The sequence below is a fragment of the Entelurus aequoreus genome, linkage group LG22, assembly GCF_033978785.1.
Source record: "Entelurus aequoreus isolate RoL-2023_Sb linkage group LG22, RoL_Eaeq_v1.1, whole genome shotgun sequence".
Taxonomy (NCBI): domain Eukaryota; kingdom Metazoa; phylum Chordata; class Actinopteri; order Syngnathiformes; family Syngnathidae; genus Entelurus; species Entelurus aequoreus.
In genome coordinates this window covers 26,855,480-26,867,809 of record NC_084752.1, presented here as the reverse complement: position 1 = coordinate 26,867,809, position 12,330 = coordinate 26,855,480, and the positions used below count along the sequence as shown (strand labels likewise).

At 42.4% G+C, this 12,330-nt stretch overlaps 2 non-coding genes across 2 annotated transcripts; one reads left to right on the top strand and one right to left on the bottom strand.

The window, feature by feature from the left end:
* The first annotated feature begins 1,727 nt into the window (after window positions 1-1,727).
* Window positions 1,728-1,841, top strand: LOC133640043 (U5 spliceosomal RNA). Its single transcript, XR_009823950.1, has one exon. It is a non-coding gene; the product is annotated as a U5 spliceosomal RNA (small nuclear RNA).
* A 3,969-nt stretch (window positions 1,842-5,810) lies between these two features.
* LOC133640041 (U5 spliceosomal RNA) lies at window positions 5,811-5,924 on the bottom strand. Its single transcript, XR_009823948.1, has one exon. It is a non-coding gene; the product is annotated as a U5 spliceosomal RNA (small nuclear RNA).
* Between the last annotated feature and the right edge of the window lie 6,406 nt (window positions 5,925-12,330).

The window sequence follows — 12,330 nt, the reverse complement described above, 5'->3', positions numbered from 1 at the left end:
CGAAAGGACAAGGTTACGGGTACCAGCGGCCTAAATGAGTTTCCTCCGCTGGGTGGAGATAGGGTGAGAAGCTCTGCCATCCGGGAGGAGCTCAAAGTAAAGCCGCTGCTCCTCCACATCGAGAGGGGCTAGATGAGGTGGTTCGGGTATCTGGTCAGGATGCCACCCGAACGCCTCCCTAGGGAGGTGTTTCAGGCACGTCCGACCGGTAGGAGGCCACGGGGAAGACCCAGGACATGTTGGGAAGACTATGTCTCTCTCTAAGAGCCTCGGGATCCCCCGGGAGGAGCTGGACGAAGTGGCTTGGGAGAGGGAAGTCTGGGCTTCCCTGCTTAGGCTGCTGCCCCCGCAACCCGACCTCGGATTAGCGGAAGAAAATTGATGGATGGATGGATGGAAACTTTTATTTGTAGATTGCGCAGTACAGTACATATTCCGTACAATTGACCACTAAATGGTAACACCCGAATAAGTTTTTCAACTTACGTGGACCCCGACCACGTAAATCAATTCATGGTTAATCAACTTAAGCTCAATAACTTGAATCTTCCTAATCAAAATTCCATGTCTGTGTGGAGATCATCTGCCGGCCATCACATTTTAAAGATCATGTTTGTAAGATCAAGTATATTAAAACAAATACCTGCATTCAAGTGTAGAGGAACTCAGTTCTGCATAAATGATCAACACTATTTAAAACAAATCTCAGGCAGGGGCTCGACTTAGAAGTAAATCTGGAACAATGTCAGCTGATTAAAGAAATACTATTTACTTGTAATATTTGTTTTGATTATAAAATACTTAAAAAAGTTGAAAGTGTTAAAAAATGTTTATTTGTACTTAGCGTCCAAGTGTAAAAACAAACATCAGCATTTAGAAACTAAAATGAGGTGAAAGAAGAAAAGGAAATACATATTGGAGCTTCAGAGAATGTTATAAATAATTTAACATTTCAGCTATCTCAGCACGTGCATTGAAAAATATATGTTGATTTATGTGGGGATTTAGCGCCCCCCTGTGTTGTGTGGACACTCCTACAGCAGTCCATGTTGAGTTCAGAAAATAAGTGTTTTAGTAAATAGTGTTTGTTTTTGTGTTTTAAAATTATTAGTTTTTGTTGCTGTCTATTCCATGTTGAGCATATAAATAAAGCCATTTTAACACATTCATTTGATACAGTAAAAACTCATTTTAAAACGTAATGTGGTAAGAAATATTTTTTTAAAAACATTTGAGGAGTCGATTGAGAGCTGTAAGAGCAGACTCTTTTCGGATGGCGAACCTACAACATCTTGTTGTTCCTGTCATGACTGATGATGGACGCGAGGCAACCCAACTATCAGATGATTATTATGTCTGCTTATTAAACGCTAACAACGAAACTACGACCATTAACACATGCAAATGATTATAAGTGGCACTAAAACATCCACACATGCTGCAATACGTCTATTTTGAAATAAGAATAAAAATAAAGCACATTTAAGCGATGTCTATTGGGTGTAGGCAAATTCCCAGAATCCTTTGCGTCCGACCCACCAAATAGTAAAATAGGGCTCGAAGTTAAGCGGCTAAAATGTGGTGATTTAAGGTGACACGGCGTTGACTGGGAATGTGAATGGATAACATCAGTGTTTGTTAGGTAAATAAAGTGTGCCACCTTAACACCGTGTGTTAACTTGTTGTGGCCGGGAATGGCCACAGCCAAAGTACTGCTGTACGTCAGATCACTCTTGTTTCTCTTCAGATCGCATAAATCTTTCGCCTTTTACTAAAGATTTCCGTGGGGAGGAACAACAAGAGTATAACTCAATTTTTTGATGCCCTGCGAAAGCGGGGCTTCCTTTACATGTTCAAAACAATAATATCTTTAAACCGTACCGACTCTGGCAGGAGCCGAGATTACGTCACAATTACCCACTTTGCCAATCTGTAGCTAAGACATTCAAAGAATGCGAACGTACCTACAGACATGACTGTTACATACTTAAAGGACAACTTTTTGAACGCGCTAAAGCAGTAGTGATGGGATCAGCAGTTCTTTTGACTGTACTGAATCACTAGAATCAGTTCCTTAAAATGATTCGTTCAAAAAATTCGTTCACCGAATCCCAGAGGTGGGACCAAGTCATTGCTTTGCAAGTCACAAGTAAGTCTCAAGTCTTTGCCCTCAAGTCTCGAGTCAAGTCCCGAGTCAAGACAGGCAAGTCCCGAGTCAAGTCCAAAGTCAAGACTGGAAAGTCTCAAGTCGAGTCCCAAGTCCTGCATTTTGAGTTTCGAGTCCTTTCAAGTCATTTTAACCACAGACTAATATTTTTACACAGATTGTGTATGCTTTTAAAACGCTGTATTTATTTATTAAAACAAGTGCATTTGAAATTGCAAGAAAAAAAATAGTGCTGACATTGCAATTCATAATAGCACTATTAACAGTAATTTTAATAGTTTGAACAATTTTAAACATTTAACTCATTCCTTTACAGAATAAACACATTTGCAAAAACAAACATTAACATACTATTGGTTGTATTTTATGAAAATAATATTAGCACAGAGTTGAGAAGGAGCAAAGATATTCAATATTTGTATGTGAAAATCACAAATAAATCTTCTGGGGGAGGATGACGCCCCTACAGGGGTTTGGTTTACAAACTTTCAGCCCCACCTAAAACAAAATTCACCAGCCGCCACTGATTATGATGCATTCTCATTTTAGGCAAAATATAAGACAATACTTTCTTAACAGTATAATTGTAACCAGGAATAAGTCTTCAAGTAACAATATTCAAATACTAACATAGTTGGGTAAAACAGCATTTAGTTTTGTTCTGAATGTAGTGAAACAAATTGGTGGTTTTAGCTGATATAAAGACTTTCAGGTGTTTATATATGTTTAAGTATTTGGCAGACGCTTTTATCCAAAGCGACATACATAAAAAATACATACATAACAATCACTGTAAACATGATCATTTAAGGGAAGAATGTAATACAAAATATCAATACAAAGTGTCAAGACAGAATAAACTCTCTGCTGCTGCAGCAAAAGAGATACAGTCCATAGGTCCCTAAGATATATAGATATCTAATGTATTCATACATTGTTTATGTAGGATATACGCATGTATATATAACCTAATCATATTGTTTCTTCAATTTAAAAATAGTTTACCGTTTTTTCCCCCTTCTCTGGGATTATATTCCCAATTTTGATCTCGGACGTCTGGTCACTTATAGCGTATAAGAATATTATATTACTGTTAAGCAAACTATGAATAATAAAACTTGCCAAAACATGTGTCCGTTATCATAGCTACACGTATGACAAAAAAACGCGTGAAAATCAGTGGTATTCAGTGAGGTAAAATGAATTAAATGCGCTGACAGTTCATTGCTCCTGACAAATGAATTGCACTGAGTGGAGCGGATCACCACTCCAAGATGGCGGCCCCGCGTCTCGTCTGCGCCAGTAGGCAGTAGCGCTCGATGCTGCGTACCCTTAAAACATGTCTATGGTTATAACGTTAGCAGTGAGTTTACAGCCTCACTGATTTAACTACACAGCAAATAAAAGTCATGTTACTTAGCCAATAAACGTTATCTTACATTCAAAACTTACCCTTCTTTGGGCAACTTCAAATGTCGAACGAAGTTGGAAGTTGTTGCGTCTCCGTCTGTAATATTCAAACTGCGTGATTTGCATACGCAATTCGTTTTTTGTTGACCAAGTCGTAGTTTTTATACCCGAACGAAACCAACTTTGGCGTAATTGTTTCTCTCTGCCGCATTGTTTGACAACTCTTGTTCGGTGGTTGTCCTGCAATTTGATTGGATGAATGCTGTGTGATGAAAACAACGTATAACTAATTTGATTGGCTGTTGTACTGACAGCACACCAGCTGACAGGCAGCACACACGCTGATAGACAGACAGACACGTACAAAATGAAAGATACGGAGCGCTCCCAAATAACTTTTTAAGATTTGGGTTTTGGGGAAAGTAGCAAGTCATGTCAAGTCAAAAGGCTCAAGTCCAAGTGAAGTCACAAGTCATTGATGTTAAAGTCTAAGTCGAGTTGCAAGTCTCTTTACATTTTGTCAAGTCGAGTCTAAAGTCATCAAATTCATGACTCGAGTCTGACTCGAGTCCAAGTCATGTGACTCGAGTCCACACCTCTGCCGAATCCCCCCAGTGAGCGAATCGTTCGCTCAGTCCCTCCCCCCGCCCTCTCATTGGCTGCGTCGTTCGCCGACGTCGAGGGTTCAGTGAGTCACAGAATGCGCCAGTTCCACTCATACCGGCATGGTCGCGGCGGAGCTCAACTGAACTGAGAAAGGAACGAATCAGTTCATGAAGTGATCCGGTTCAGTACGTTCACTCAAAAGATTCATTCTTTCGAACGAATCGTTCGTGAACGACACAACACTATAAAGCAGTGGTCCCCAACCACCGGGCCGCGGCCGGTGGTGGATCGATTGGTACTGGGCCGCACAAGAATAAAAAAAAATATATATATTATTTTTTCAAAATTAAATCTACATAACACAAGATACACTTACAATTAGTGCACCAACCCAAAAATACTCCCTCCCCCATTCACACTCATTCCTACATTATATATCATTATAAATAAATAAATGATGAATGGGTTATACTTGTATAGCGCTTTTCTACCTTCAAGGTACTCAAAGCGCTTTGACACTATTTCCACATTCACCCATTCACACACTGATGGCGGGAGCTGCCATGCAAGGCACTAACCAGCAGCCATCAGGAGCAAGGGTGAAGTGTCTTGCCCAAGGACACAACGGACGTGACTAGGATGATAGAAGGTGGGGATTGAACCCCAATAACCAGCAACCCTCCGATTGCTGGCACGGCCACTCTACCAACTTCGCCATGCCGTCCCATATAGATCAATACAGTCTGCAGGGATACAGTCCGTAAGCACACATGATTGTATTTTTTTAATGACAAAAAAAAAAAACATTAAATGTGTCATTATTATTACTATTTATTAAATAGTGGGTAATTGTGACGTAATCTCGGCTCCTACCAGAGTCGGTACTGAATAATGATATCATTGTTTTGACACGTAAAGGAAGCCCGCAGGGCATCAAAAAATTGAGTTGTACTCTTGTTGTTCCTCCCCACGGAAATCTTTCGTAAAAGGCGAAAAAACATTAAATGTGTTATTATTATTACTATTTATTCAATAGTAATAATAATAACACATACAGTCCAAACACACATGATTGTATTTTTTTTATGACAAAAAAAACATTAAATGTTTATTAAATAGTAATAATAATAACACATTTAATGGGTTTTTTTTGTCATAAAAAAATACAATCATGTGTGCTTGGACTGTATCCCTTGCAGACTGTATTGATCTATATTGATATATAATGTAGGAACCAGAATATTAATAACAGAAAGAAACAACCCTTTTGTGTGAATGAGTGTAAATGGGGGAAGGAGGTTTTTTGGGTTGGTGCACTAATTGTAAGTGTATTTTGTGTTATGTTGATTTAATTTTGATAAAATATATATTTTTTTTTACTCTTGTGCGGCCCGGTACCAATCGATCCACGGACCGGTACCGGGCCGCGGCCCGGTGGTTGGGGACCACTGCTTTAGCGCGTTCAAAAAGTTGTCCTTTAAGTATGTAACAGTCATGTCTGTAGGTTCGCTCGCATTCTTTGAATGTTTTAGCTACAGATTGGCAAAGTGTGTAATTGTGACGTAATCTCGGCTCCTGCCAGAGTCGGTAAGGTTTAAAGATATTATTGTTTTGAACATGTAAAGGAAGCCCCGCTTTCGCAGGGCATCAAAAAATTGAGTTATACTCTTGTTGTTCCTCCCCACGGAAATCTTTAGTAAAAGGCGAAAGATTTATGCGATCTGAAGAGAAACAAGAGTGATCTGACGTACATCAGTACTTTGGCTGTGGCCATTCCCGGCCACAACAAGTTAACACACGGTGTTAAGGTGGCACACTTTATTTACCTAACAAACACTGATGTTATCCATTCACATTCCCAGTCAACGCCGTGTCACATTAAATCACCACATTTTAGCCGCTTAACTTCGAGCCCTATTTTACTATTTGGTGGGTCGGACGCAAAGGATTCTGGGAATTTGCCTACACCCAATAGGCATCGCTTAAATGTGCTTTATTTTTATTCTTATTTCAAAATAGACGTATTGCAGCATGTATGGATGTTTTAGTGTCACTTATAATCATTTGCATGTGTTAATGGTCGTAGTTTCGTTGTTAGCGTTTAATAAGCAGACATAATAATCATCTGATAGTTGTGTTGCCTCGCGTCCATCATCAGTCATGACAGGAACAACAAGATGTTGTAGGTTCGCCATCCGAAAAGAGTCTGCTCTTACAGCTCTCAATCGACTCCTCAAATGTTTGTTTAAAATGATTTCTTACCACATTACGTTTTAAAATGAGTTTTTACTGTATCAAATGAATGTGTTAAAATGGCTTTACTTATATGCTCAACATGGAATAGACAGCAACAAAAACTAATAATTTTAAAACACAAAAACAAACACTCTATTTACTAAAACACTTATTTTCTGAACTCAACATGGACTGCTGTAGGAGTGTCCACACAACACAGGGGGGCGCTAAATCCCCACATAAATCAACATCCATCCATCTTCAACCGCTTATCCGGAATCGGGTCGCGGGGACAGCAGCTCCAGCAAAGACCCCCAGACTTCCCTCTCCAGAGCAACATTTGCGACTTCCTCCTGGGGAATCCCGAAGCGTTCCCAGGCCAGAGAGGAGATGTAATCCCCCCATCTGGTCCTTGGCCTGCCGGGGGGCCTCCTCCCAGTGGGACGTGCAACAAGGACCTCCCTAGGGAGACGCTCGTGAGGCATCCGCACGAGATGCCCGAACCACCTAAGCTGGCTCCTTTCCAAGCGAAGGAGCAGCGGCTCTACTCCGAGTCTCTCTCGGGTGACTGCACTTCTCACCCTATCTCTAAGGGAGATGCCAGCCACCCTTCTGAGGAAACTCATTTCGGCCGCTTGTATCCGCGATCTTATTCTTTCGGTCATTACCCACACTTCATGACCATAGGTGAGAGTAGGAATGTAGATAGCTCGGTAGACCGAGAGCTTTGCCTTCTGACTCAGCTCCCGTTTCGTCACAACAGTGCGGCAGAGAGACTGCAATACTGCCCCAGCTGCTCCGATTCTCCGGCTGATTTCCTTCTCCATCTTTCCCTCACTCGTGAACAAGACCCCGAGATACTTAAACTCCTCCACCTGGGACAGAGTCCTGTCCCCTACCCGGACTGTACAAACCATCGGTTTCCTGCTGAGAACCATGGCCTCAGATTTGGAGATGCTGATCCTCATTCCAGCCGCTGAACACTCGGCTGCGAACCGATCCAGTGAGAGCTGAAGGTCACGAACCGAAGGTGCCATCAGGACCACATCATCTGCAAACAGCAGTGACGCAACCTTTAGCCCCCCGAGACGTATACCCTCTCCGCCATGGCCACGACTCCGCCTAGAAATCCTGTCCATGAAAATCACAAACAGGATAGGTGACAGAGCGCAGCCCTGGCGGAGACCAACCCCCACTGGAAACGGATCCGACTTACATCCAAGCACCCGGACACAACTCTCGCTTTGGTTGTACAGAGATTGGATGGCCCTCAGCAGGGTTCCCCTCACTCCGTACTCCCTCAGCACCTCCCACAAGATCTCCCGAGGGACGCGGTCATACGCCTTCTCCAAATCCACAAAACACATGTAGACTGGATAGGCATACTCCCAGGCCCTCTCCAGGATTCCCGCAAGCGTAAAGAGTTGGTCAGTTGTTCCACGACCAGGACGGAATCCACATTGCTCCTCTTGAATCTGAGGTTCGACTATCGGCCGGACCCTCCTTTCCAGTACCTTGGCGTAAACTTTCCCAGGGAGGCTGAGTAGTGTGATACCCCTGTAATTAGCACACACCCTCTGGTCCCCCTTTTTGAAAAGGGGAACCACCACCCCAGTCTGCCACTCCCTCGGCACTGTCCCAGACTTCCACGCAATGTTGAAAAGGCGTATCAACCAAGACAGCCCATCAACACCCAGAGCCTTCAGCATTTCTGGACGGATCTCGTCAACCCCGGAGCTTTGCCACCGTGGAGTTGTCTAACTACCTCAGTGACTTCACCCCGAGAGATCGACGTCGATCCCCCATCATCCTCAGGCCCTGCTCCTATCAGGGAGGGTGTGTCTGATGTATTTGGGTTCAGGAGTTCCTCAAAGTGCTCTTTCCAACGCCCTACGACTTCCTCACTTGAAGTCAGCAAAGTCCCATCCTTGCCGTACACAGCTTGGATGGTTCCCTGCTTCCCCCTCCTGAGGTGCCGTATGGTCTTCCAGAACAGCTTTGGTGCCGCCCGATAGTCCTTCTCCATGGATTCCCCGAACTGCTCCCACACCCTCTGCTTAGCCTCGTCCACAGCCACGGCCGCTGCCCTTCGGGCCCGTCGGTACCTTGCAACTGCCTCCGGAGTCCCCTGGGATAACATACCCCGGTAGGACTCCTTCTTCAGTCGGACGGCTTCCCTGACCACCACTGTCCACCAGGGTGTTCGAGGGTTACCGCCCCTTGAGGCACCTAAGACCTTCTGGCCACAGCTCGCAGCTGCAGCTTTAGCAATAGAGGCTTTGAACACTGCCCATTCCTGTTCAATGTCCCCAACCTCCACAGGGATGGCAGAGAAGTCCCGCCGGAGGTGGGAGTTGAAGTCCTTCCGACAGAGGACTCCTCCAAACGTTCCCAGTTCACCCGCACTACACGCTTGGGTTTGCCAGGTCTGTCCAGAGGTTTCCCCCGCCATCTAACCCAACTCACCACCAGATGGTGATCAGTTGACAGTTCAGCCCCTCTCTTCACCCGAGTGTCCAAAACATACGGCCTCAGATCAGCTGATACGATTACAAAATCGATCATTGATCTTTGGCCTAGGGTGCTCTGGTACCAGGTACACCTATGAGCATCCTTATGCTTGAACATGGTGTTTGTTATCGCAAGTCCGTGACTAGCACAGAAGTCCAATAACAATCCACCACTCAGGTTCAGATCAGGGAGACCGTTCCTCCCAATCACGCCAGTCCAAGTATCACTGTCATTGCCCACGTGCGCGTTGAAGTCCCCCAGCAAGACTATGGAATCCCCTGCCGGTGCCCCATACAGGACCCCATGCAAGGTATCCAAGAAGGCTGAATACTCTGAACTCCTGTTTGGTGCGTATGCACAAACAACAGTCAGAGTTTTCCCCCCTCCAACCCTAAGGCGAAGGGAGGCGACCCTCTTGTCCACTGGGGTGAACTCCAACGTACAGGCACTCAGCCGGGGACTCGTGAGTATCCCCACACCCGCCTGTGCCCTCACGCCCTGAGCAACTCCAGAAGTGAACAAGGTCCATCCCTTGTCCAGGAGTGTGGTTTCAGAGCCCTTGCTATGCGTAGAGGTAAGCCCCACCAGATCCAACCGGTAGCGCTCCACCTCTCGCACCAGCTCAGGCTCCTTCCCCACCAGCGTAGAGACGTTCCACGTCCCGAAAGTCAGCCTCTGCTGCCCCGAATTGGTCCGTCTGGAGCCTCCACTTTCACTGCCATCCACTTGGCAGCGCACCCGACCCCACTGGTTCCGACCGCGGGTGGTGGGCCCACGTGGCAGAGAAGATGGTGTGTCCACGTAGCTTCTTCGGGCTGTGCCCGGCCGGGCTCCGTGGCAAGCCCGGCCACCAGGCGCTCGCTGACGAGCCCTACCTCCGGGCCTAGCTCCGGAGGAGGGCCCCGGGCTTCCTCCGGGCCGGGTAACGCATCCTCTTATAGTATAGTTCATGGGGGGTATCGTAACCCTGATGGGGGGGGCATTCGGGTACTACACCTTGCCCAAGGGTGACCCGGAACTATGTAAGGCAGGGGCGTTCAACTCCCTGAGGCTTAATACAAGCCCACATACCATCAACATATATTTTTCAATGCACGTGCTGAGATAGCTGAAATGTTAAATTATTTATAACGTTCTCTGAAGCTCCAATATGTATTTCCTTTTCTTCTTTCACCTCATTTTAGTTCCTAAATGCTGATGTTTGTTTTTTTAACACTTTCAACTTTTTTAAGTATTTTATAATCAAAACAAATATTACAAGTAAATAGTATTTCTTTAATCAGCTGACATTGTTCCAGATTTACTTTTAAGTCGAGCCCCTGCCTGAGATTTTTTTTAAATAGTGTTGATCATTTATGCAGAACAGAGTTCCTCTACACTTGAATGCAGGTATTTTTTTTAATATACTTGATCTTACAAACATGATCTTTAAAATGTGATGGCCGGCAGATGATCTCCACACAGACATGGAATTCTGATCAGGAAGATTCAAGTTATTGAGGTAAAGTTGATTAACCATGAATTGATTTACGTGGACCCCGACTTAAACAAGTTGAAAAACTTATTCGGGTGTTACCATTTAGTGGTCAATTGTACGGCATATGTACTGTACTGTGCAATCTACTAATAAAAGTTTCAAGCATAACTTTAGTGGCTTATGTCATTTAAATTTTCCTGATGGAACTCTCCTGAAGGAATCAATAAAGTACTATCTATCTATCTATCTATCTATCTATCTATCTATCTATCTATCTATCTATCTATCTATCTATCTATCTATCTATCTATCTATCTATCTATCTATCTATCTATCTATCTATCTATCTATCTATCTATCTATCTATCTATCTATCTATCTATCTATCTATCTATCTATCTATCTATCTATCTATCTATCTATCTATCTATCATTTATAAATATGAAATGCAAACTATTTGTTAGAATGTTGGCGTGAATGTGAAAACAATTGCGAAACATAAAACTATAAGGATAAAATAAAGCATTAAAAATGCAGTGGCTCTCTAATAATGTCACTCAAAATGCAATGTTATTATGTTTGCAAAGGCGTTTTTCTACTAGACCACATTAGAAAGTGGATCTAATGTCATGTTCGGTGTGAAATTCCAACTTGCAGTTCTTACGTTAGACACACATTGTAGATGTTTATCATTTAAAGTGCGTTCTGCAGCATTGAAACAAACAATAATGATACAAAAAAAACATTGTGGATAATTAATCTTTAAAGCTCATTTGTTTGTAAAACCAAATCAAAAATGTGAACTATCCAAAAAACAAAACAATAAATAGGATGAAAATATGTGGAAACACAAAGGCTGCAAGTGTCACTCAATTAAATACATGTTTACATCCTTAAATAACATTTTGTTCAGCATTCACATTAGTGAAGTGCGATACCACAGATTTTTTTTCAGAGCCAATACCAAGTAAGATTCAGGCTGTTGTCGGGCATAATAATCTGATACTGATACTTTGTGCAAACGTGTCTGCTAAAAATTAGTACATTGTGTATTATCTAATAATGCTATACCTATCTAAAAAAAAAAATAGTAACAATCTAAGAAAACTGACCAAAAAATCAAGATGTAATAAGAAAAAGCTGAACATACTCATCTATAACACAACAGTTTGTCTTTGAATATGTATTTTTTTTTTATTTTAAATATATATATATCAAATGCACCAAAATAAAGATTTTGTCATATGTTCTCTGTCATTAATGATTTTTCTTTACTTCTTCAGGAAATGTTGGGGGAAGAAATATGTTCAGAGTGGTTAAATTAGCTGTGACGGTAACATTATGTTTTAAAAAGCTAGAATTGATCATTTTTCTGATGCTAATTCACCCGGCATGTATCCTTCTGTATTAGCATTCTTGTATAGTTCTAATATATAAATGTATATTTTAAACAATTAGACTCACATGTTATATAAATTAGTGAGAGTGATTAGAATCATCAGTGTTTGTGTGCTTCAGGTTATTGGTTGATTGACAAGTTCTGTTTGTTACTCCTTTTTAAACTTGTTACGTTCCACTTGATTTGTCGTCATTGGGTGGAAGTACATTTATTTGAACTGTTTTAGTTTCCAAATTCAAAACAGTACAACTTTAGAAATGTGCTTCTAAAGTTTACGGCTTTGCTAACTAAGATAATGAGATTCGATTATTTTTTTTTTACTGAATGTGAAACTGACAGAGAATAATGATTATGTCATATGTTCTCTCTCAGACTCATTGAGGATCGTTCTTTGCGTCTTAACAAAGCTTTGCTGGAAAGAATTTGTCCAGAGTGGTTGACTGACTTGCCAGCATACACAAGTTTAATAAGAAAAACATCAAATATCTATGGCTATTACCGTATTTTTCGGCGTATAAGTCGCT